The sequence below is a fragment of the Hyperolius riggenbachi genome, chromosome 3 (assembly GCF_040937935.1).
Source record: "Hyperolius riggenbachi isolate aHypRig1 chromosome 3, aHypRig1.pri, whole genome shotgun sequence".
Classification (NCBI taxonomy): domain Eukaryota; kingdom Metazoa; phylum Chordata; class Amphibia; order Anura; family Hyperoliidae; genus Hyperolius; species Hyperolius riggenbachi.
Window position 1 is genome coordinate 474,210,783 of NC_090648.1, and position 25,259 is coordinate 474,236,041.

At 46.3% G+C, this 25,259-nt stretch overlaps 1 protein-coding gene across 1 annotated transcript in view; it reads left to right on the forward strand.

Moving 5' to 3' along the window:
• Positions 1-10,312: 10,312 nt before the first annotated feature.
• CANX (calnexin) overlaps positions 10,313-25,259 on the forward strand; it is a 78,316-nt gene continuing 63,369 nt past the window's right edge. The window contains exon 1 of the mRNA XM_068278088.1: positions 10,313-10,486. The gene's annotated coding sequence lies outside the window, so the exon portion shown is untranslated. The remainder of the gene's footprint in view (positions 10,487-25,259) is intronic.

The window sequence follows — 25,259 nt, forward strand, 5'->3', positions numbered from 1 at the left end:
TTAATCGCCGGCGATTGATGCAAATCGCCCAAGTGAGAACGGGCCCATAGGGTATTATGGCACTAGCGCTTTGAAAAGCACTAGCGCTTGAGCGTTTTGTCGAAATCGCCGGCAAAACGCTCAGATGTGAACGGGGCCAAGAGAGAAAAGTTTTGATGTTTGCAGAAGAGGATACTATAAAAGACTATTTACATTTCTAAAAATAGACAGCAGTATGTTGACTCAGGCATTTATCCAAGTGCCATAAAGAGTTAGGAAGGATTTTTATCCTATTAAAGCAATCAGGAGTAAAGTCCTGTACAGACACCTAACAAAGCTAATAAAGCAAGCCTATTTTCTGTGATCATTTTGGCCAATGGTCTTCCAGCAGCCCTGAAAATGTTAATGACAGCTGGGCCTGACTGAGCCGCCTGTTTTGTCCTAGGGAGAGAGGAGCAGTAGAAAGCTTGCCGTACATCACGACAAAGCGGGTGGCCATAAAATGCCAGCATAGTGGGAACTTCCTAGCTGCGGTGACCTTTGTCTCTGCACCAGGAAGAAAATACTTTGCAGAATGTTAAGTAGGTATTTCTAGTAACTAGTTAACAGCTATTAACTAATGCTTATATTACTCAGTCTTGTGCTGAAAGGAATCTCTCTCAGCAGGGGCGGCGTTACGCCCTGAAGTCTTTGGGAGTCGAGTTCTCCCACAGACAGGCAGCTCCATATTGCACATGTGCGAGTGCGTGAGAGAGGAGGCTCGTGCGTGGGGAGTATGGAGCGTCTTTGGGAGCACTCGGGCTCCCGAAGACCTCTGAAGCCTCCTTCAGCAGCAGAAAAAGCAGTATTTGACCAAATTGGTTAAATACTGCTGCTGGGGAGCCAGTGCTGGAACGGGGACCGAGAGAGGAGCAGGGAGGCTCTATTTTTATTGATTCCCGTTGACTTTAAACAGCCGAGAAACAGTGAGAGAGAGCTTGAGATAAGGTTCTACCGCAGGAAAGTTCAAAGCATAGGCAAACGCGGGGGGATTACATCTGCCCAGAATCCCCCATCACACTTGGGCCGGTGCAGTGTCTGGGGACAGGCACAAGCTGAGACACCAGAATATCTGCAGCTCACAGCACTGCCCCCTTTCTTTCCCTGCTACAGTTGACTTTGGATAGAGCAGCAGCGTGTGTACAGAGCATGGAGCAGCAGCGTGTGTACAGAGTATGGAGCAGCAGCGTGTGTACAGAGCATGGAGCAGCAGCGTGTGTACAGAGCATGGAGCAGCAGCGTGTGTACAGAGTATGGAGCAGCAGCGTGTGTACAGAGTATGGAGCAGCAGCGTGTGTACAGAGCATGGAGCAGCAGCGTGTGTACAGAGCATGGAGCAGCAGCGTGTGTACAGAGTATGGAGCAGCAGCATGTGTACAGAGCATGGAGCAGCTCTGGGGAACATAACAGAGTCAGTTATGAGCACAGCCCTGTGCCCTGCTGTGTAAAGGCTTTACTTTCTACTTCATTAGCAAATGTCAGCTGTCATTATTATCTCTATCCAAACTGCTCCTGATCGATCTCATTGTCAATCGGGAGCAGATCAGACATTTAGGAAACAATTGTCAGATCCTGTCAGTCAGATGGGAAATTGCATTATGAGTACCCAGCATGATGTCTTACCATATTATTATACTGTATTGTGCGTGGCTGAGGGAGACCTTTCAGGAATCCCACCCACCTTGAAAATCCTGGGTTTGCCTTTATAGCTTTGTTTTATAGCTTAAAAGACAGAGTGTGATTTTAAAACTGCAACTGTGACAGAATGATGCAATGTTATATAAAAAAACTATATAACTGAAAGAAAAACATGAGACTATTCTTTGCTGCTAATGTTCTATTAACCATTTTCTCCTCCTGGACGTAGAGCTACATCCAGGAGGCCATGTGCGCTCCCGATCATGCACGTGCAAGCGCGCTCCCGGCCGCAGATCATTAGCCCAGGAATCACTGATTCCTCTCCCCCGCAGAAAAAGCGACAGCTTCTCTTGGAAGTCTTGCTTTTTCTGCCTCCTACGTCCCTCTAAGGGTACATGTTACGCTTAGAGCACATGTGTCAAACTCTGGCCCCAGAAAACTTGGCCCGCCGCTTGTTTTTTAAATATTAGCTGTGGCCCACGGCGCTTTGAAAGCTAGCCCGCAGCCACGCTAGAGGGTCCGCCCCGTCCACCATCCTCGCATGAGTGATAGAGCATTGCTATGCTCTATCACTCACCTGCTCCGCCTCCCGACTTGCTCCGCCTCCCGATGACGGCCGGGTATCTCCCTCCCTCCTCTATTAGCAGCGGGCCGTTGTCCTCTCCTCGCCGCTGGCTGTTCCACTCTACGGTGCGGCGGGTGGTGGCAGTTCTGCATTCTGCACACCAGCGTGAACCCCGCACTAAACACAGGAGAGCTGTATGTCCCTGACTGATGGCACGCATATACAGGAACTTCCTGTATACGCGCGCCATCAGTCAGGGACATACAGCTCTCCTGTGTTCAGTGCGGGGTTCACGCTGGTGTGCAGAATGCAGAACTGCCACCACCCGCCGCACCGTAGAGTGGAACAGCCAGCTGGCTATTACTGGGACACCTACCTACCTATACATGGGCACCTACTTCTTGCCTGGCTACCTACAGTGAGGCACCTACCTATTGCCTGGCTACCTATACTGAGGCACCTACCTATTGCCTAGCTACCTATACTGAGGCACCTACCTATAGCCTGGCTACCTATACTGAGGCACCTACCTATACCTAGCTACCTATAATGAGGCACCTACTTATACCTAGCTACCTATACTGAGGCATCTACTTATGCCTAGCTACCTATACTGAGGCACCTACCTATAACCTGGCTACCTATACTGGGACACCTACATATTGCCTGGCCACTTATACTGAGGCACCTACCTATTGCCTGGCTACCTATACTGAGGCACCTACCTATACCTAGCTACCTATACTGAGGCACCTACCTATACCTAGCTACCTATACTGAGGCACCTACCTATATCCTGGCTATCTATACTGAGGCACCTACCTAGGCCTAGATACCTATACTGAGGCACCTACCTATACCTAGCTACCTATACTGAGGCACCTACCTATTGCCTAGCTAACTATACTGAGGCACCTACCTATAGCCTGGTTACCTATACTGAAGCACCTACCTATACCTAGCTACCTATACTGAGGCACCTACTTATACCTAGCTACCTATACTGAGGCACCTACTTATGCCTAGCTACCTATACTGAGGCACCTACCTATAGCCTGGCTACCTATACTGGGACACCTACATATTGCCTGGCCACTTATACTGAGCCACCTACCTATTGCCTGGCTACCTTTAGTGAGGCACCTACCTATACCTAGCTACCTATACTGAGGCACCTACCTATTGCCTAGCTAACTATACTGAGGCACCTACCTATAGCCTGGTTACCTATACTGAGGCACCTACCTATACCTAGCTACCTATACTGAGGCACCTACTTATACCTAGCTACCTATACTGAGGCACCTACTTATGCCTAGCTACCTATACTGAGGCACCTACCTATAGCCTGGCTACCTATACTGGGACACCTACATATTGCCTGGCCACTTATACTGAGGCACCTACCTATTGCCTGGCTACCTTTAGTGAGGCACCTACCTATACCTAGCTACCTATACTGAGGCACCTACCTATTGCCTAGCTAACTATACTGAGGCACCTACCTATAGCCTGGTTACCTATACTGAGGCACCTACCTATACCTAGCTACCTATACTGAGGCACCTACTTATACCTAGCTACCTATACTGAGGCACCTACTTATGCCTAGCTACCTATACTGAGGCACCTACCTATAGCCTGGCTACCTATACTGGGACACCTACATATTGCCTGGCCACTTATACTGAGGCACCTACCTATTGCCTGGCTATCTTTAGTGAGGCACCTACCTATACCTAGCTACCTATACTGAGGCACCTACCTATAGCCTGGCTACCTATACTGAGGCACCTACCTATGCCTAGCTACCTATACTGAGGCACCTACCTATAGCCTGGCTACCTGTATTGGCACACCTACCTATAGCCTGGCTACCTATACTGGGACACCTACATATTGCCTGGCCACTTATACTGAGGCACCTACCTATTGCCTGGCTACCTATACTGAGGCACCTACCTATACCTAGCTACCTATACTGAGGCACCTACCTATAGCCTGGCTATCTATACTGAGGCACCTACTTATACCTAGCTACCTATACTGAGGCACCTACTTATGCCTAGCTACCTATACTGAGGCACCTACCTATGCCTAGTTACCTATACTGGGGCACCTACCTATTGCCTGGCTACGTATACTGAGGCACCTACCTATGCCTGACTACCTATAGTGGGGTACCCGCTAAGCCTGGCTACCTAGACTATACTACCTACTTATGCCTAGTTACCTATAGTGGAGCTCCTATGCCTGGCTACCTATGCTAGTAGCACATACCTGGCTAACCTTTACTTGGGGCAAGTATGCCTGGTAAACCCCCCACTTTTTTTTGTGTGTGTGGCACCGCAGCTATGACGTGCGGTGCAAATTGTGGGGTGTAGTGTGATCATTCCAAATGGCAAATGGGGGGGGGGGGGGGGAGAGGGGAGAATAAATATGGCTGTCGGCCCTCGACCTGGTTTAAGTTTTAAATTTCGGCCCTCCGTCTATTTGAGTTTGACACCCCTGGCTTAGAGTGACGTCATGTAAACAAACCTAAGGTTGCCATCTTATAGCCAAAAAGTAAAACTACATCTACATAAAAAAAAAAAATAATAAAATAAACATATATTTTCATTAAAAAAAATTACTATTTACATCCCACCCTCCCAAAAATACTCAAATAAAATGTTTAATAATAAAAAAAAACATTACAATAAAAAAACAAAAAACCCCACAAATATTTACCTAAGGGTCTAAACTTTTTAAATATCTATGTAAAGATGATATATTTCTTTTTTATTATAATTATAAGCTTGTAAATAGTGATGGATGCAAAACGGAAAAAATGCACTTTTATTTCCAAATAAAATATTGTCGCCATACATTGTGAGAGGGACATAATTTAAACGGTGTAATAACCGGGACAAATGGGCAAATACAATACGTGGGTTTTAATTATGGAGGCATGTATTATTTTAAAACTATAATGGCCGAAAACTGAGAAATAATGAATTTTTTTCAGTTTTTTTCTTGTTACTGTTAAAATGCATTTACAGTAAGGTAGCTCTTATTAAAATGTACCCCCCAAAGAAAGCCTAATTGGTGGCGAAAAAAAACAAGATGTAGATCAGTTCATAGTGATAAGTAGTGCTAAAGTTATAGGCTAATGAATGGGAGGTGAACATTGCTTGGATGCATAAAGTGAAAACGACTGAGGGCTGAAGTGTTTAATTATACTTACTACACATACAATATATTATATTAGTTGTGGGTTTTTTTTGCTTCAGGATTGCTTTCACTTTTGCTGAAATTGCCACTGCATTTTTCCTTGGCCCCCACTGCCTGTGTGTGGCGTCCTTTTTTCACGCTGCCGGGGGCGGTGCTGATGAGGAGATCCTCTCAGTGACTTGGCCGCAGGTGCTGGCACAGCACACAGAGGCGGTTTTACCATGACTTGCTTTGCTGCAGTGACATGAAGCAGTGATGAGGCACTGGCAGTGACGTGTGCAGTCATAGTGACCAAGCCATCCCTCGGTGAGCACATGTGGTAGCCCCCCTGGGATTGGTGGCCCTGAGCATGTGCACAGATGGCTGCCCCTGAATACACTATTGCCATGCAGACCTGTGCCTAATAAAAAACTAAAGTCACGTGATTTTATGAACAGTCATGTCAGCGGCTCCAGCCTCCTATGTCAATAACAATACACGTAACAAGATATAATCAATGAATGTTTCACACTCAGTATCTAATCATGAAAGAAATGGCAGCTTATCATTAATGTGAAGGTTATCTAGAACTGCGATAGCTGTAACACCTGAAGAAAAAAAACACAGTTTTCATTCCAAATTAAAGTTATTTTATTTTGAAACGTGTGGAGGGCATAGAATGTGAATTCTTCTTATGCTCTGAGCTCTATGGGGGGAGTCAGATTAAGCTCTCCAAGACAGAGGTTGCTAGACTACGGAGCACTTTACTGAGATAAGGAATGCAGTTCAAAATCAAGCTGTGGCCTTCAAATAGTTGAAATGTAACCTCCCTGGTGTTCTATTAAGATCGCCAGGGAGGCTGCGCAGCAGTATTTTTGGGATTATTTTTTTTTAAATCATGTAGCTCCCACTCCGCTGTCTTCAGTCATCTCCATCTTCTGTACTGCGCCTAGTACTATTCTCCACCGGAGAATAGTGTTCAGACTGGCCGCAGCTGGCCAAAGTTACGGGACCTGGTACAGAGGATGGAGTAGACGGAGGACGGTGGCGTGGGAGCGTCCTGTGCGGATGGGGCTGGAGGAAGCCCCAATTATGTATAAATCTTTTAATATTGTTTCTCTCTGGTTTTATTTAGAGTGAACCTGAGATGAACATAGTTATACTTACCTGGGGCTTCCACCAGCCCCATGAGGTGCGTGGGCTCCCTCCCCATCCTCTCCTAATTAGTAATCTGGCCGCCACGCTCTTCTGCACACGCATGGCTCGGCCGTGTGCTCCACCCCATCGCGCTCCTGTATCTTGGAGCGCTCTGCGCAGAATGCTCCCGGGCAGAGCCGGGACAAGGTCCTCCAGCACCCAAGGCTGAGACACCAAAGTGCGCCCCTCCATCCCTCCCACCCCAGCCATCACACACTGATTGCTATTAGACTAAGAGGTGCCTCAGGGCCCCCAGCACTTTAATCTCTGCTTATCTAGCTTGCAGTCACTGCCATGTATCCCTAGGGCTGGCCTTAGGTTTCACAGCACCCTGAGCGAAACCTGATTTTGGTGCCCCCCCCCCCCCCCCCTTCATCCTCTTTGCGCGTGCGTACACACACACGCCGATACGCAATTCATCTTTTCTCTGCAGATATCTCCTAGGACAGTGGTTTCCAACCTTTATGAAGTCGTGACACATCATGCCAAATGCTCAGATCTCTGTGACACATCACATATGTATAATAGAAAAATACTAATAATAACCACAAAATTGATGGAAATAGTGCATTATCCTGAATACACTTAAAAATGAAGGCTAGAACCTTTCAGGAATATTAATAAAAACAATTTGTGGTACAGTTAGGGCCTCCCCAAATTTGGAATGATAGCACAGCACTGACAATTCGCACCATACGTTATAGCCGCTGTGTGTCCCTCCCCCAAAAAACGCCCCTCAGACTCAGTATAGGTAGGTAGATAGCCAGGTATTGGTGCCCTCAGTATAGTAAGTCAGGTGTAGGTGCCCTCTGTATAGGTAACCAGGCATACGTGCCCCTAGTATAAAAAGTCAGGTGTAGGTACCCTCAGTATAGGTAGCCAAGCATAGATAGTATAGTTGCAACAGTAAAGGTAGCTAGTATAGTTGCCCTCAGTATAGGGAGTATAGTTGTCCCAGTATAGGTACCGGTAGCTAGTATAAGTGCCCCAGTATAGGTAATATAGTTGCCATCAGTATAGGTAGTATAGTTGCTCCAGTATAGGTAGCTAGTATAATTGCCCCAGTATAGATAGCTAATATAGTTGCCATCAGTGTAGGTAGTACAGTTGCCCCAGTATCGGTAGCCGGTATAGTTGCACCACTTTAGGTAGAGCTTATATAGTTGCCCCCAGTATAGGTAGTATCATTGTCCCCATATAGAAAGCATAGTTGCCCCCTGTATAGTTGCCCCCATATAGGTAGCTAGTATAGTTACGCCCAGTATAGGTATCATTGTTGTCCCCAGTATAGATAGTATATTTTCCCCAGTATAGGTAGTATAGTTGCCCCCAGTCCCCCCCCCCCCCCCCTTCTACGGCAGTGGGCGGGGAATGACTCACCTGACTTCCACGTTCCAGCACTGATGTCTCTCTTCTCTCCCCGCCTATGTTCCATCTGTAATTAGAGTAGGTCTACAAGAAAATGGCCACCGATGTCCCCGTTTGTGGACGTCGGTGACCATTTTCTTGTAGCCCAGCTCTAATTACAGATGGAGCGGAGATTGGGAGAGACAGCAGGGCAGCAACACTGTCCTCTGCACATGTGCCCTTGGGAGCTGGCACCCTGGGCGACCGGAGCGGTCAAAGGCTGGCCATGTGTATCCCCTTTTCCTATTTCTATCTGCTTCATACACAATAGGGGAATGATAGCGGAGTGAGTTGTGGGCCCCCTCCTACACTGCGCCCTGAGGCTGGAGCCTCCCTCACCTCTGCCTGGCCCTGCTCCCGGGCACATGCATGCGGCCACACATGCCCAGATTACCGTGAGAGATTATGAGTGAACGAAGCACACTAGAGGACGGCAAGGGAGCCCAGGCAACTTATAGGCCTTGAGAAAACCCAGGTAAGAATAATACCCTTTATGATCAACTCAAGTACCCTATAATTACTTGTCAATTGTAAATCAGAGGTCACTCCAACAAGCCTCGACTTCTTACATACATAGACATATGACTATGGTAGGGACTAGATTGTGAGCCCCTCTGAGGAACAGTTAGCAACAAGACAATGGGCTTGATTCACAAAGCTGTGCTAACCTTTGGGCGTGATAAGCAGGGTGCTAGGTAGGTTAGCACCGTTATGACAATAAGATTGCGTGCAAAACACAACGCAGTGCGCGCAAAATGTTGCACCGCGATGCAAATTTAACGTCGCATCCGATGCACCTATAAGGTCGCATGGGGTGCAACATTAAAGTTATTATTATTATTATTATTATTTAGTATTTATATAGCACCGACATATTACGCAGCGCTGTACAGTGTATATATATTGTCACTAACTGTCCCTCAAAGGAGCTCACAATCTAATCCCTACCATTGTCATATGTCTATATTATGTAGTGTAAGTACTGTAGTCTAGGGCCAATTTTAGGGGGAGCCAATTAACTTATCCGTATGTTTTTGGAATGTGGGAGGAAACCGGAGTGCCCGGAGGAAACCCACGCAGACACGGAGAGAACATACAAACTCTTTGCAGATAGTGCCCTGGCTGGGATTCGAACCAGGGACCCAGCGCTGCAAGGCGAGAGAGCTAACCACTACGCCACCGTGCTGCCCGTTGATTTTATCTTGCCTAAACTGAGTTTAGGCGTGAAGGGGGGCTTTTCACAAGCGTGCTAACAGTTAGCACTGCTTTGTGAATCAAGCCCAATATATACTATGTACAGCGTTGCATAATATGTTGGCGCTACATAAATACTTAAAAATAACTAAAAATAAACTTCTTACATACCTCCCAACTTTTTGAGATGAGAAAGAGGGACACCCCTGCCACACCCCTGAACCCGCCTCCATCACACCCCGAGTCACACATACCATAAAGATTTCGTAAGAAAAATATGTTGTTTTATAATTCAAACCACACTGGTCCTTTCTATACTGGTTAATTTTCCTTCATATTAACATGAAAATAAGAAATATATCAATTTAAAAGATGGGAATTAAGTGTAGAGCCAATTAAACACATTTTTCAGTAGAGAAATGAATATATTTACATGCAAAGTCCTGAAAGAGGACAAATGAGGAGGAAAGAGGGACAGAGTTCCCAAAGAGGGACTGTCCCTGCAAAAGAGGGACAGTTGGGAGCTATGTTCAAACCACACTGGTCCTCACAATCCTGGTTCATTGTCCTTCATATTAACATTTTAAAATTAGTAATATATCAAGTTAGAGGATGAGAATAATGTTTAGAGTCAAACACATTTTTAGTACAGAAATATATATATATATATTTACATAGAAAGAGGGACAAATAAGGAGGAAATAGGGACAAGTGAGGAGGAAAGAGGGACAGATGGGAGCTGTTCTTAGTTCCCACCCTATGTACCCCACTAAAGTCAGGGCAGCACATCTCTACACACTGACATGGCGGTCAGCTGCTGTCAGGCCGATCACCACACGCGGTCATGTGACAGCCGAATGAATGAAGCTTTACTATCAACCAGTAACTCGCTGACTTCCTCTTCCCGCATCACGCGCCTTCCCACTTCGCTGTCCCCTTCAGCCAATTACTGCTCAGTCTGCCAGCCAATCGCCGTCATCCACGAAGAGAAGCTCCTGGAAGGTCTAGAAGGTCTCCTCCCGACTGAGGACTGGCAGCCTCCTCAGCCAATAGCTGTCCGCCATTTGCTGGTAGTCCCGCCACCAGTGTGCGCTTCGTCCAATAGGGAAAGAGGTGGAGGTGTAGCAGGAGTAGGGGGGTTTGCAGGGACCAAAGCCTCTCTTTTAGTTGGTAAACCCTCCCCTTTTGCTTCACTCCCGGCAGGACACGTGACGGATCGGTTGGTGCAGCGGCGGCAAAGGGCTGGTGACGGCGGAGGAGCAACGAGTCCCGGCGGTGAGCGGGTCATTGGGGAACTGAGGAGGGGGCTGTAGAGTGAGGAGGGTGGAGGCCTGTGTCACTCCGCTGTATCACTGCTGTAGGCCTCACCTCGCTGTGCTGCCTCTGTACACACAAGTGACATATGGGTCTGGCCTAGGCAGGGAGGTACAAGAGCTGAGGAGTGCATGGCCATTACAAACCAGTTACATTGCAGTATAAGGAGGATGTACTTGAGTGGAAGTGAGTAGTTGCGATGGGTTGCTGCACTCTGCATCTGGTTGCTATGGGTTGCTGCACTCTGCATCTGGTTGCTATGGGTTGCTGCACTCTGCATCTGGTTGCTATGGGTTGCTGCACTCTGCATCTGATTGCTATTGTTTTGAAGTGGCCCTCCAAGTTGTGCTTCATAAATGGTAAAGATTTATATACCTGTCATGAGGGGAGTTAGAGGATTTATACTTACCTAGGGCTTCTGCCAGCTCCCTTAGGGCTGGGGCACACCGAGTGGGTTTTCAGGCGTTTTTTGCAGCCGCTTGCAGCTGCGGATACGCTTGGTTAATGTATCTCAATGGGGTGGTTCACACCAGAGCGGGAGGCGTTTTGCTGAAACGCATACTCCCGTGGTGAGGTATTTTTTGGATTGCGGAGGCGTTTCTGCCTCAATGTTAAGTATAGGAAAAACGCAAACCGCTCTGAAAAACGGCAGTTCAGAGCGGTTTTGCAGGCGTTTTTTGTTACAGAAGCCGATCAGTAACAGCTTTACTGTAACAATATATGAAATCTACTACACCAAAAACGCTTCCCAAAACCGCAAAATGCTAGGTGAAATGCTACAGAAAAAGCGTTTCAAAATCTGCTAGCAGGTTTTGGGGTGCACCAGGCCTTAGTGTCCTCCTGGTCCCCTCCATTCTCCTGTTGTCAGCTCCTGCACATGTGCAGTCTTGGCGCCTCCTTGGTTGCGCTCCTGTAGCTGTAGGAGTGTATTGCGTCTGTGCATTTACTTAAGGCTTGTTGTAACTTCAGATGCAGAACACTCCTGGCTATGGGAGCTTAAAGTGAATGTTTACCGGTTTAAAAAAGAAAAAGTCAGATACTCACCTAAGGAGAGGGAAGGCTCGGTCCTAATGAGCCTTTCCTCTCCCAGTGCCCGGTCCCGCGCAGGATCCCCCGTGGCAGTATTCGACCAGTTCGGTCAAATACTGCCACTTCGCATGCCGAAGGGAGCACTTGGGCTCCCGAGGACGCGGCTGCTCCATACTACGCATGCGCTCGCGCCCTCTGACGCGCTCGCGCGTACGTAGTATGGAGCGGCCCGTCTTCGGAAGCCCGAGTTCTCCCGAAGTCCCTGCGGCGGACGCGAACGGGGGAGCCAGCGCAGCACCGGGAGAGGAGCGGGAAGGCTCATTAGGACCGAGCCTTCCCTCTCCTTAGGTGAGTCTGACTTTTTTTTTTCATTAGCGGTACCCATTGGCTTTAACCAAGGAGGTGTGGCCATATCCACGCATGCGCAATAGTCTCTGACTGACGTAGTTTGGGAATTTGCCGGGGCTGACTGCAGGAGAACGGAGTGCACCGGATGGACACCAAAGGGCTGAAAGAAGCCCCAGGCAAGTAAAGGTGGCCATACACTTATAGATTTGAAGCAGATTCGTCCATCGGATAGATTTCTGTCAGATGCCTGTCAAGTCGATCTGACAGGGATCTTTCTGATGTGTGCCACACAGTAGGAACAGATTTCCAATAGATTTCAGAATTAAATCTATTGGAAATCGATCTAAATGCATTATTTGACCGTTAGATCCAATACAACTCTATGGGCCATCGATCTGTTGCCAGCAGCAGATCGACCTAGATTTTCCATCCTGTCAGATCAAATCGATAGATTTGATAGAATCGATTTCTAATCAATACCATAAAATCGATCGATGGCTGAAATCGTCCAGTGTATGGGCTCCTTTAATAATTGTTTAACCGCACCTGTCTCATGTACATTTTTTGGTGACCCAGTGGGAATCCTCATAGGGAACAATTCTGCAATGACAGCACCCTCTACAGACAGAACTTGAAGAGTTCTAATTGATTGAATAGTGTGGGCGTGGTTTTTACTACCTATCCGAAGAGACTATCCTGTCATTGAACCAATCACATTAGCAGTGTTTCCCTTTGAGGTTTCCTGCTGTGTCGCCCAAACCATACTATCACTGCAATCTCTTGGGATCCCTGAATATTATTGTTTTGGTAAGTGTGGGGGTTACTGCGCTGCATCAAGCGGTCTCAGAAAATGTGAAGCATCATTAGGATCCGGAGGCTTCCCTCTCTGAGGTAAGTACCCCCAGGGGGCATTTCTTTCCTTTCAGGTGTACTTTAAGCAAATTAAATAAAGCATGTACATAAATAGAGGTTAGTAAAATGTTACGTTCAGAGATTGAGATAGCTGTAAAAAGAAAGTGGATATGAGCTGAAATTCCCATACTGGCCAGTGCAGCCGTTTATCATGTAAGAGAACCAGTGTGAGGGGTTGGGGGGGTAGGACTTGCTCTTGACACTGGAGAAATTGCTCCTGATTAGAGAGGGACAATGAGATGTTAATAATTCTGGCTTGGGTGCAAATTTAACCTCCCTGGTGGTAACCCAGAGCTACACTCGGGGTAGCCGCCGCAGAGGATTTCTCTGCCCCGGGATAGATGTTTTTGAATGAAAGTTTTTGTAGCTAGCACTTCGCTAGCTACCAAGTCCCTCCGCTCTTTTTTTTTTTTTTTTTTTGATCGCCACCGTTATTTGTAAACACCCTCCCCAGATCCCGCGATGGTGCAGCCTCTCCATTCAGCTCCAGGCTTAGCTATAGGGAGGATTGGGATTGCGCATGACGTCATGTCCGATCGTCGCTATAGCAACAGACAAGCTCATTGGGGAGGCTGCGGCTCTCGCGGGATCGCGGCTAGATAACGTATAGCGTCGGCGATCGGGGAAATCAGAAAGGTGCTGGGGGACAATGGTAGCTAGCCTAGTGCTAGCTACAGATGCTACAACAACTTTAATTTAAAAAATCCCTCCCGCGGACGCAGCCTCAAACTGCGTACCGCCAGGGAGATCAATACAAAATGGATGGAGCTTGGAAATGAGCCAATCACGTGCACTTCCTGCTGATTTTGTTTGGCCTAATTCCAAGCTGCATACAATTTGATTGTAATCCTGAATTACAAGAATCTGACTGACCATCTCTATTTCTATATATAAGGAGGGACACCTGGCAGGAGGGGTGAATTGGGAGAATACCCTGTGCCAGTGCTCAGCAAAATCAGTCCGCCAGGCCGGCCGGGCTGCAGAGTTTGGATGGGAGCTGCGTTGCATTTGATGAATTCTCAGCAGAGGCAGTCGTTATTGGCTGAATTTAAGCTAGTGTATGCAAGGCGGACCTCTGGTTAAAAAACCACATACTTGCCCAAAGGTGCCCATACACTCGTCAGATTAGCAGCAGATAGATAAGAAATGCATCTGATGATCTATTTGATGTGTTTTTAGAACATTTTTTACCAGGATAGAATTCCAATAGATTTCAGGTTGAAATCTATTGAAATTCGATCTGATGGCATTTTTTTGCCATCAGATTTCCATTAGGGCCCATGCAAAATGATAAGCAATCTCATCAGATCGACCTAGATTTTCCACCCTGCCAGTTCGATGGAAATCCATCGAAATCAGCCGTCGATTGGCCAACCGATTTCGATCGGTCGGCCAGAAAATCGGCTGAGTGTATGGCAGGGCTGTGGAGTCGGAGTCGGGGCAATTTTGGGCACCCGGAGTTGGAGTCGGAGTCGTGGTTTCAGAAACTGAAGAGTATGAGTTGGGAGTCGGAGTCGTATGATTTTTGTACAAAATCCACAGCCCTGTTAAGTATTAGACTAAGGAGTCGGAGTCTGAGCAATTTTGGGTACCCGAAGTTGGAGTCGTGGGTTCAGAAACTGAGAAGTCGGAGTCGGAAGATTTTTGTACCGACTCCACAGACCTGGTGTATGGGCCCCTTAAGAAGAGGGAAGCCTCCACAACCTGTAGAGGCTTCTCATGCTGTCCTCTGTTGCCACTCACAGAACCCACCTCGGATTAAAGATTGAGTTTGTGTCCCTCTTCAGGAATAAGTACGGCCACACTTCGCCTGTGCGAATACGGTTGGGCCGGAGCAGTAAGCCAGAGCCACTTTTACATAAGCGGATCTGTGTTGGCTCATTAAGAGGCGTTCTCTTTAATGATATGGCATGCCAGTGACACACCCATAGAGAAATCGACCCCTTGATGTGAGCTTGAGGAATCAAGTCCCAATCCCAGCCGAGCGCTGTAATATTAGCGCAGGAGCCGGCGCCACCATAGACCGTAATAGGAATTACGGTTATAGCAGTGCACAAGGAGTAACTCCTGCGCCATTAGAAGACGGAGCTGAAGTTACTTTTAAAACACTGTAATTCGTCCGCCAGCTGCAGCTGGAAGCTGAATTATTTCATTCCCCACTATCCACGTGGACCTGAAGGGGGAATAGTATTTATCGCCGCCGGGAACTTGTGCAGCAGCAGGATAAGCCATATACCGGCTGTCTCCTGGCGGCAAGATCACAGGGATGTGTCCCAGCGGGCAACAGTTTTTGTATTTGTGCAAGGTTTTTGTAACTACTAATTTGCCTGATCTCCATAATATTGTTCAAGTAAAAAACTTTCTTATGCAGTTTAATCTGGTCATGGACTTTATGGGCAGTTCATATTTCCTTGACATCCCTCTCAGCTGCTGCCCCATAGAAGAAATGTATACTAGTAAAGTGAGCATTGGTGAAGGATTATTAGAAATGCCTCACTTCTACTATAGAAAGCACCCATTGCATTAAGCTGAATACTAACCTGATGGTGGATCAGGAACCTCGCAGCGATGCCTCCTGATAAACGGGGTTCTCCGATCCATTTTCCTATCCGTGGGATCACATGACACAGGATAGCAGGAGTCATTGGGGATCGTAAAGATCTGATCCGCCGTGATGGTCACTATTGTTGCTCGTCGCCAAATGATGTTTGTGTGATCATTTACCTGTACCCACATCGCAAGATCGTGGAAACGGTCGCTCAAAACATCGCTGTAAAAAGCGCATAGTGGGTATGGGCCTTTATACTATGTTCCTCATTTCCAGTTAAGGTGGCCATACACTTATAGTTTTGCAGCAGATTCGACCATTAGATTTCTGGCAGATGCCTGTCAAGTCCAATCTGAAGGAATCTGATGTGTGCCATACACTAGGAACAGATTTCCAATAGATTTCAGAATTAAATCTATTTGAAATCGATCTAAATGCATTATTGGACCATTAGATCCAATGCAACTCTATGGTCCATGCTGGCAGCAGATCGACCTAGATTTTCCATCCTGTCAGATCAAAGTGATCGAAATCAGCCACAAATTGATCGATAGATTTGATAGAATCAATTTCCAATCGATTAGATAGACTCAATTGATGGCTTATCGACCAGTGTATGGGCCTCATTAGGGATGCCCCTTCCACAGTGATGAATGGGAAGAGATGTGTCCCTGACTGCGAGGAAACTGGACCATATGCCCAGCAGTCTGTGTTACTGGAAGTGCAGTGCTGCCATTATGTGACCTCAGTGTTGCACTTTCTAAATAAGAAATGTCAATCTTTAACTAGTGCCACTCCTAATTGTCTTTGGGGGATGGGTGTGAACTAAGCAAAAACCGAGTATCTGCGTTAACATAATGTAAAGAGCACCCCCCCCCTCCCCAAGAATAACGCTTTTGGCCCCATTCACACTGGGGCAGTTTACAAGCATTTTCCAAATTGTCGGTGATTGTTAGCACCAGGAGTCTGTACAAAAAGCTTCCGACTCCCAACGACTCAGTTTATGAAACCTCCGACTCCGGGTGCACAAAATGACTCCTCGACTCCAACTCCACAGCCCTGGTTAGCACTTTGAAAAGCGTTAGTGTAACTTGTAGTATATGGCAGTGATCTCACTGAAGCAATCACCGGCAACTTGCGGAAACAAAAACGCGGTGCGGGCATCTCTGTTCTGCGATTTTTGGCGCGCTTGCCTTTTTAAATGTAAAAAAAAAAAATGTGATTGCTCTAAAAAAAACAAACAAAAAACCCCAATACCCGGAAATGTCCAGTAAGAGAACGCAAAAAAACCCCTCTGCAAAGCACTAGCGATTTTGCTAACGGTTTTGCAATCACCACTAAGTGTGTGCATAGCTGTTGCTCTGTGCGTACACTGATCATTAACTAGCTACAGTGGGCTCTGATCGCAGCTTGAATAATCACCTTTCAAACTGTCCCCTCTGCTTCCACAGTTACAGCTTGGCTTTACTAAGGCCTCATTCACACTGGAGCATTTTACTAGCGATTTCAGCTCATCTGTAAATCACTAGCTCTTAAAAAAAAGCACTGGTAATGCAAATCATTGGTAGTGTTCACACTGCAGCGGTTGCTAGTGATTAGCGATTTGTTGAAATCTCAAACATGGTGCATGCAGCATTTCTGTAGTGATTTCGGAGTGATTGCGTTTCAATGTTAAAGAATCGCAAAGCGCAGTAGCTCCAAAATCGCCTTCCTGCACAGTGAAAAATCACAGGAAAATCTCTTTGCAAATTGCTAGTGATTTTGCTAGCGTTGTGATTCCCAGCGTGACTGAGGCCTAATAAACCGTTTTTGTTGTGTAAATACTGCCAGTGATAAGCATGTATTTTAAAGGGGCACTATGGCGAAAAATTGTAAAACTTTAAAATCTGTGCAAACGTATACCATAAGTACGGTTTTTCCAGAGTAAAATGAGCCATAAATTACTTTTCTCCTATGTTGCTGTCACTTACAGTAGGTAGTAGAAATGTGACAGAAGCGACAGGTTTTGGACTAGTCCATCTCTTCATAGGGGATTCTCAGCAAGGCTTTTATTCTTTTTAAAGATTCCCTAAAAGGATTTAAACAATGATGCTGGCCAGCTTCCCTGCTCGCTTTTTTGGCAGTTGGACAGAGCAACTGCCATTCACTTAGTGCTTTTGAAAATAAATCCCTGAGAATCCCCCATAAAGAGATGGACTAGTCCAAAACCTGTCGCTTCTGTCAGATTTCTACTACCTATTGTAAGTGACAGCAACATAGGAGGAAAGTAATTTATCGCTATAGTGCCCCTTTAACACTGAGCTTATTTTTTGTTGTTTTAATATTGCTTAATGATGCGTATGTATGGTAATATATTAGGAATACATAATGGGTGGGAGGTGTAACAAAAAGAATAGGTCACAGCGGGTCACATGTCACATTGGTCAGCTGCCAGCATCCGCCTGGTTTCCGGGGAGAGTCTGCAGCAGAATAAGAATGCTAGGTATTTTCAAGCAGTGCTGCAGTCACGGAGGAAGCAAGTATAAAACATTTTTTCCACATATGATTTTATTCCAGATTTCCTCCTCGAGTTGGATGATATTGGGCAATGTGCATGATGCAACTTAATTCAAAAGAAACCAATAGTACTTGGACAGATTTCCAGTTTGGCCAATCAGACTTTCTCCTGTGCGTATCATATTGTTTTCCATCTCTACCTATATTTAGGGTATACATACATTTCTTGATTTGAAGCTTTCGATATCTGGACGATCAAATCTGGCAGAGATTGATGCCAACGTGGCCGCCTGATATTCATTTCGATATATTTTTAATTGAAAGCAGTTGGAATGGTTGATGCGGCATACTGGGAAAATCTCGGCCTAATCTGCAGCTGTAGCGGCATTGGACTGCCTGGCGACCGACAGACCCCTGTCCAGTCTCTACCAATGTAAAATCAGTGTGAATTGAACTCCTTTCCACCCCCCCCCCCAACTGCCAGTGTATATGTACCTTTAGGCCTCATTCACATCTAGCCAACGCAAATGGCTGTGCGATCGGAACGCAGCGCATCCGATCGTACGCCCGCTGAGCTGCTGATCCCATCCATTGACAGTGCTGGGATCAGCTCTGCGGTGCGGGAAAATGCAGGCAGCAGTACGCAAGCACTTCCCAGCGCATCGTACTGCTGCGCAGTGCAGTAGATGTGAACGGTAGAAGGGCAGTCTATGCCCTTCTGCCGTTCCTGCGTTTCAGCACATCATACGCGCTTCCATATCCGCACGGAAGCATGTATGATGTGAACGAGGCCTTATACTGCACCAAGGAGCCTTGTCATCCTTGGCAGCAGCTATTGAGCAGCAGGTCCCTCATTTTCCGTCTAGCGTGGGAATTGCCCTTGTGCCATTGGCCTGACAGCTGTGTAACTCCCATTGTTTGCCTCCCTATTGTTACAGAGTGACCCTCTCTTGGTGCAGCTGAAAGTGGTCAGATTGGGGCTTTGTCCAGTGTCTGTGTCATTCCTTCAGAATCCTGAGCCAACTGTTCTCAGGGAAAGGGCAGACTGGCTAGGGTTTATTTTCCTCAGTTAAACACAGTGGTTATCACCAAGATATGGCTGGCACTGTTGGCATTTGTCCTGCTTGTCTGGAGTATAAACATGCTGGCACAGCTGGTGCTGCAAACGCTCAGCACAGCAGTCACACAGGCGTCGCTTCTGGCCTTTTTCTAAAATGCTGTAGTGTCCTTTTGTTTGTAATGTGCATATTTAACCCTAAGGCTGGTGTGTTGCTGGCTGAAATTATTGATTATGATCCTGGCTTCCAATGGTCTGCTTCCAGGCTGTAACAGTTCCGGCACACTGGGCTCAACGTTGAGTGTACTGTGGAGATGTAGGAGAGGGAAAGAGGGGGAGGGGGGTGGGCTTCTGGTAGCACCTGGGGACAAAGCAGTCAGTCCAGAAATGCTGCTGTGGCACATTGCTTGTTGCCCGTGTTTTGGTCGGGGAAGGTGACAGGATGCCAGTGCATGGACGTTCATTTGTGCTATCAGAAGTTTAAGGTGTACCTGAGACAAGGATTGTCCTTCCAGGCCTCTGTAGTCCACCTGCTCACGCAATTTTATCCCATACCATTTGTCAGCCCTTAAAGCGGTATTGTCACCATAAAAATCAAATTTCAACAGCAACTAGTCTGAGTGTATTAAGTGATAAAGATGCTAATCTTGCATTCAAAACTTGCAAAACTTTTTTTGCTGGGTTTATCACATACTTTATGAGCACTGGTCCTAGTGCCAAACAGTGCCAAGGAGTTGAATGCTGGGAGTTCTTTTTATCTATAATCTATTCCTCCTCTTCCATTTATTTCCCTGCCTAGCTGCTTATCAGAAACACCCTCTAATCACTTGTGTTTACAAGCAAGGCTGAGATGACTCAGCGATTGGAGGATAAGATAGTGCACTTCCTAGTATACACCTCAGTGGGAGTTTCTGAACACTCTGGGAGGAGGGCAGCTAATGAATACACAATGAGCAAGAGAAGGGAGGGGAGGGAAACAAGTCGGGGAGGATATGATGTCAGCATTAACTTGGCAAGATGGCCACTGCCTAGAATAGGATTTTCTGCTTTACCTTTATAAAATTCACAGGAATCAGTATGTGGATAGCACAATACATCTGTTATGCAAGCAGAAGTAGTATTTATCTACATATATGTGTTTTTTTTTTCTAGGTTAGCATGGGTGTCGCTTGTTCTTTAAAGTGGACCCAAATTAAAAATACAAGTTTTCAAAAATAAAATCTATTATCTAAATTATAATAACAAATAGCAGCCCTTTTTTTCAGCTGCATGATGACAAATCTAAAATATTTTACATTTATTGGAGGAACCCCTCCCTGCCCTTTCATATTACCGGGACAGAATCCGGCAAACTGGTGGAGTAGGTGGTGTCCGGCAATGGAGGAATTGCTAATGGCTGTCCCCTGTGTAACCCGAGTTATAAAAAGAGAAGGGTGAAAAGCATGCACTGAAATGCTCATAGGCTTGAAGGAATGCTTATTTATCTTTGTATGTGTCAGTGGTGCAACTAAATACTTTGAATTAAAAAAAATGTTTGTTTTGGGTCCGCTTTAAAGTTGTAGGCTACTGCGCAACACGCGGCTCCGGATAAAAATTGGTGCCGCCATGCCCGTTCAAGGATGTGACTAATTTCGGGCTGATCATGTTGATCAGACATGCTGCAAGATGTCAGGCCATTTTGGTCGATTGGATGTGAGGCAGTTAAAGTGAGCTATATCTGGACAATCACAACAAAACCCCAAGCGCTGTTCCCCCAGTGTATAAATGTGCATGTATGTGTCCATTTATACACTAACTGTCCTGCGTATTGGTGCCAGTCCGTCTTCCAAATCTGCCGCTCTTCCATTAGCCTTATACACGCTGCTGGTGCATAGCAGGGTACTTTAAAGGGATACTGTAGGGGGGGTCGGGGAAAATGAGTTGAACTTACCCGGGGCTTCTAATGGTCCCCCGCAGGCATCCTGTGCCCGCGCAGCCGCTCCCCAATGCTCCGGCCCCGCCTCCGGTTCACTTCTGGAATTTCAGACTTTAAAGTCCGAAAACCACTGCGCCTGCGTTGCCGTGTCCTCGCTCCCGCTGTTGTCACCAGGAGCGTACTGCTCAGGCACAGACCATACTGGGCCTGCGTAGTACGCTCCTGGTGACATCAGTGGTAGCGAGGACATGGCAACGCAGGCGCAGTGGTTTTCGGACTTTAAAGTCTGAAATTCCAGAAGTGAACCGGAGGCGGGGCCGGAGCATCGGTGAGTGGCTGCGCGGGAACAGGATGTCTGCGGGGGACCATTAGAAGCCCCGGGTAAGTTCAACTCATTCCCCCCCCCCCCCCCTCCCCCCTACAGTATCCCTTTAAAACCAAAAGTCTTGTATCAGTCTTGACAAACACTCCTGATAACAGGACAGGGTTGAAAAGATCTTACGCCACGTCTACACGAAGCGATCCGGCGGTTCGATTAGCCGCCGGAATCGCCTCTTCCGCGACCCCGCTCGCCCGATTCGATCCGCCCTCGTCCCCGCCGGCGCCGCTTATCTTCCGCTCGAGTCCCTGCCATTGTCTCCTCGTGGGGAACGAGCAGGGAATCGGCGGTGGCGAGATCCGACCTGTCAGGTCTTATCAATTGAGTCGCATCAGCGGCTCGATTCATAAGTCACATCGCTCCGTGTAGACGGAGCATAATGCTGGGAATGCACAGTGAGATTTTTCAGCAGATTGACTGCCCGATTGTTTTTCCGATCTTTTTCTGATCGATTTCCATTCACTTCGATGAGAAATCAGTCATAAAAATGATCAAAAATCAGATCGGACGTGTCGGAAATTATCGAATCATCTATCTGCCAAAAAATCTCATGGTGTATTCCCAGCATAAAGGCCATTATTTCTCTGTGCTGGAACTAAATAAATCACATTTTACATCACACTGAGGCCCTGTTCACACCCTGCAATGATTTTACATTGCGGTATTCTGTGATTCCCCCCCCCATTAATTGTGTTTTGCTATTCTCATTACAGTGAATGAGAATTGTGGTGCAATCGCCGGGAAAATGCTACACTCAGCACGTTTGTGATCACTGGAAGATGCAAACGTGCCGCAATCTCAGCAGTGATAGTGATCCCATAGGATTTGCTTATCGCCATTAATCAGGATTAAAAACGTAGCTACTTTACCTATGAAGATGGAAGCCTCTAAATCCTCCAGATGATTTGTTAGTTAGTGGTTAGGTCTCTTCCGTGAGGACACGTCAACGTCGTGGAAGAGTCTAGTACTGAACAATCTGTGCGCAAACTGTTTTTGAAAGATAACGTCCTCCATTTGCTTCATCTGTTTTGAATTCAAGTTGCGTAATCTGCCTGTGTTTTGGGCTCTGCACATCTATGCAGCTGGTCAATTCGGGTGCAGCCTGCATTTGAAAGCGCTGCCAGTACCTCCTGTTGTACCACCAAGGCTGTGGAGTCGGAGCAATTTTGGGTACCAGGAGATCAGTCGAAGTCTGAGTCGTGGTTTCAAAAACTGAGTTGTCGGAGCCGTATGATTTTTTTTTATTTATTTTTTTTTTTTTTTACCGACTTCACAGCCCTGTGTACCACCAGAGGCTTCCCCTGTCCTCCATTTGACTACCGCTGCTGCCTGGACCACCTTTTACATCGCAACTGCACTCACCATTGTGATCGAGCGCGCCATACTGCAACTGCATAAGTACGGCCCCGCCTGTGCGCTAGCTAGGAGCAGCGGCAGCTTAACGCGCAGGCACGGATGTACTCGAGAAGGCTACACATCAGTGGGAGCAGTCATTTCCTGTGCTGTTATTGGTTTGCAGTAGTATCTCAGAAGACTATGCAACTTATAACAATAAACCCTTTGTTCTGCTCTTCGCCACATCATCAAATTCATTTTTTTTCTTTTACCTTGTGACTTTAGCATAGACAAAAAGAACTTGTAAAGCCTTTAAGGCGGGGAGAGGTTAAATTTTAGGTCTTGCTGATTCGTTGGGTGTGGGATTCTTGATGACAAGTGCATTTAAAGGTGTGGGCTTTGAACTAGTGTCTAATACTGGATATGCGGTGCACAAACCCTTTATAGCAAAGTCCCCTGTATCTGGCACAGGTGGAGATTGCGTTTGCTTCAGCAACCGGCCGAAAAGCACTGTCCCCTTATCCCTCTCAGGCATGCCTGTTAGTTGAGACTTCCAGTTATCTTAAGCTGCATATTCCCAGCCCGATGGCTCCTGCGATGTACCTTGAGATGCGGATGATTGGCACTAAAACCCTGACCAAACCAAGTGCTCTCCTACATGTTTTGCCGAGTACTTCTGGCTTCTTCAGTGGGCATGGTTATATTCAGGAGACACACTTACAAGCATACATATTCCACGTTGGTCAGTCACAAATCTCATTCACACCCACAAGGCCTGCATCATCTGAATGCCCGTAGCAAGGTACATGTCACTGTCCACCGCCACCTCAACAGAGCAGCAAGAACAGGACAAAACCTGGCCAAAAAACACTAGAAAATGATTTAGGCTAATTTACCGTATTATGGGGTGTGATCGTCCTGCAACAGGAGAGCTTGGGGCAGGACAATCGTACTGCTTCATTCCCCCTGTGGCAGGTTGTGCTGACAGGGTAATCACATTCCCATCGCTGTCACCCCTGTTCAAATCTGCCGCCACAAGAGGCTCTGTACTGCACATGCGCGAGTGAATGCCAGAGCGCAATTATGCATGCATAGTAAGAAGTGCCTTGTAAGGACTTATTGACCAATTATTAAAAATATCTTATGGGGAGGGGGGGGGGGGAAGAGAGAGGATTAGGAAGGCTCTACGATCCAGAGCCTCCCCTCTCCATAGGTATGTTTGGGTTTTTTTCTGATACTGAAACCAGGAAGATGACTGCAAACTGTGGGAATCCTGAATCATTTGCTGCGTTCTCCTATATGTCACTGTAGTGCCTCTGTAAATAGAATGCACTGCTAGATGCTTAGTATATCCGGCAGCAGAAGAAAAGAGCAGTGTTGTCTGCTGGGTTTATATCTGATTATCGGCTTCAGTTACCACCTGGACAGACTGTCATTCCAGGCCTCTTACATTGCTGTGATCTGCTTTCACATGTAGATTTCCTGTTCTACAGACTCTCCTTTAATTTTTGATCATGATTACATGAAAATGGCTTTCCTTACTTGTCTTCATGTTTTTAGGAAATAATTGACCTTTTCTGTGCATTGCCGTTTTTTCCATGGTTTGTGTGTGACTGTTTCTCCTTTCAGTTGGAAATGGTTTTGCCCAAGGTCAAATAGGACATTCAAGGATTTGTCTGACGACGAGGACCACATGTGCTACAAGTGTAATCATCCCACACAGTTCTGCCCTGTACTGTCCGCTGGGAGGTTTTCCCTGGTTGGCAAGTACAGACAAGCTTGGCAGACTTAACTCATTTTTTTCCCCATCGTTTGCTGGTGAGTGGCCAACTTTAAAGAGGAGCTGTCAGCCATGCTATCTCATTAAAAAACACATATATAAGTAGATAAATACTTGCTCTACTTACAAAACATATGTAATGCACTGTCCACGTTTTGATTTTAGTGATTTTTCTATAGTGTGAAGAAAAAAAATTCTTCATAGAATTCTCAATTTTAACAGTCTATCTTGAATCCAATCCTGGTGTCATTTCCTCCCAAATGCTACGTACACACATACAACGATCGTTCGTATCACACGACGAACGATGGTTTAATAAGACATAATTAAACGGTCGTTGAAAGAAGGTTTACACGGGAACAACGATAAGATCGTTTGAAAACGAACGATACGGAAATGACGCGCGAATTTACATATTGTGAACGATCTCATCATTATTCAGAACGGAACACACGTTTAAATGAATGGCCTGTAGATTGAAGGAAGTAACGTAATTAAAACGAGCGTTCCATACTGTACACTACAAATTTGCATACTGTACCAACTTGTAAGTTTAATGTCATTTTTATTCAGCACTAACTAAACTTTACATATCCTATCCTGTTACAATTACATTCATTGTTTAATGTGACACACATAGGACACAATTATTGAACAAACGTTCCATCACGGCAAGTACAGTCATATAGATTTGAAGCGATGTGCGCATGTCCAGCCTAGTACGAACGACCGTTTGCTAACGATGTACTATTTTTCAAACGATCGTCGTTTAGAAAGATCCGCCACGGCCGAACTTTCGTTTATAGCGATCTCGCTCGGGCGTCGTTGGAGTTAATTGTCGTTGGCTTCTTTTTTGTAACGATCGTCGTTTGAAATGATCGGGGAACGATCGTTTCAAACGACTATAGTCGCACGTGTGTACGCACCATTACTCT